Source organism: Aplysia californica, unplaced genomic scaffold, assembly GCF_000002075.1.
Source record: "Aplysia californica isolate F4 #8 unplaced genomic scaffold, AplCal3.0 scaffold00072, whole genome shotgun sequence".
In the NCBI taxonomy this organism is placed as follows: Eukaryota; Metazoa; Mollusca; class Gastropoda; order Aplysiida; family Aplysiidae; genus Aplysia; species Aplysia californica.
Genome location: NW_004797342.1, coordinates 1536267 through 1538115, shown reverse-complemented (window position 1 = coordinate 1538115; position 1849 = coordinate 1536267). Strand labels below are relative to the sequence as shown.

At 40.6% G+C, this 1849-nt stretch overlaps 1 protein-coding gene across 1 annotated transcript in view; it reads right to left on the bottom strand.

The window, feature by feature from the left end:
* LOC101851395 (PAX-interacting protein 1) overlaps nt 1–1849 on the bottom strand; it is a 75965-nt gene that overhangs the window by 37107 nt on the left and 37009 nt on the right. The window lies entirely within an intron of this gene.

The following is a 1849-nucleotide window of genomic DNA, read 5'->3' as shown; positions in this document are numbered from 1 at the left end:
TGTGTGTGTGTGTGTGTGTGTGTGTGTGTGTGTTTTATAAGTATGGTGTCTGACAGCGGGAGGAAAAAAAAGAGGAAGGGTGCATTTTTGCTACTCTGTCAGTCAGCAACTAAATGCCCATTTGTGGCGATGATATTAAGCAACTGATCCAAAGCAATTACCATGTTAAATTGGATCATCAAAAACCTGCATTAAAGTAAAGGAAATAAAGGCTATTGTTTTCCAAAATACAAATATGTTTTAGCCATCTATTTCCATATTTATGACACTACATCAGCAAACCTGTGGTTACGGAATGTATAAGCGACCGGTACTTTTTGGGAATACGCTGACACAGTAATGAATACAAAAAAAACAAAAAACAAACGAAAGTAAAGGAGGCATCTTACTCCTGTGGCATATTGGTTTCTTTAAGGTTAACGATTTTGATCTGCTTTTCAGAATCCTCATAATGCATAACATATAGCAGACGATCGACCATGCTCAGTCAAATAAATAAATGTTTATCAATTTAAGCCTGCTTCACAAGAAGAGATACTGTGTGATTTTTGTGATGGCATTTAAAAAATGCTTTCAAAGAAATAGTTTGACGTTTCGGTAAATAACGAGAATTCGGTATTTGGGAACAGAGTTGTTTTCAACATCAAGCACGTTTGTCAACAAAGTGATGTCAGGGTGTTACAGGCAGGTACAGTAGGTATTATCTATTATGGTTTAACCCCCTTTTTCAACACTTTTGGATTTTTCAAGAGACCCGACCCACACATGTTATGTTCATTCCTGATCGGATCGAGAAAAGTGGGTGCAGAGCCTTGAAAACCTCCAAAGCAATCCACGTTTAGGATTTGAGTCAGGGTCTTCAACATTTAGTCTAGCGTTATACCCCGAGGTACAAGGAAACAAGACACCCGCTCGATTAGACAGTGTTCATAAAGAAAGCAGCCATTCAGGTACGGCTTTTCAAGTTGGATACAAACCAGTTTAACTGTGTCATAGTCGAATCAGAATCAGGGGGAATGGACACTGGGACATCTTTTACAGTCGAGGCATCCCTCTCAAAAAGGATTTAATTTGTGTTGGCAGGGGTGTAAAATATTTCCTTCAGATTATTTCCAATTTTTGCGATAGATCTACCGAACCAGCTACTTCTCCATACTCGATTGTACATCCTCACCTCAATGTTGTTGGAGGCATCGCTAACTTTTTTAGGTTGCTTTTGGTGGGGTGTTTTTAAATGACGACAAGGCCGAAACATTTGCCCTTTTCCATTTAAGAGGCAGCGGAATCTTGACAAACCAAATAAAAGCTCTCTGACTTGCGTGAACTTTACACTTGCTCTCAAGGAAGAACAAAAACATCTAAGAGATGTTTGTATCCACAGGTGAGTATTCACCTCTTGGGTTGTTTCTACGCGAATTTATTGGATGCTGGGAATGTTGTTGTTTCTAAATCCCGAAAAACAAGCAAACTTTAGTCTCAGCGGCATTCTATTGCATAGCAAGGGGGCTAAACGAGTCACTTGGGACGTCGCTAGATATTCAAGATTTCTTCAGCATGCGTCATGATTTTGGGAGTGGTCTATGACTTAAGATCCACAGGACTTGCCAAAACAAGCCTACAACGAACCGTACAAGGAAAGAGAAAGAGAGGAAGGCCGAGGAGATGGGAGGACAACATCACATAGTGGACAGGAAAGACGATGGGTGACAATCTGAGGAAAGCAAAGGACAAACAGAAAGGGCGAGAGCTGGTTGTCAGATGCAGTGGTGCCCCCATGGTTGCCCCAACCACGGAATAGAAGAAGAAGAAGAAGAAGAAGAAGAAGAAGAAGAAGAAGAAGAAGAAGAAG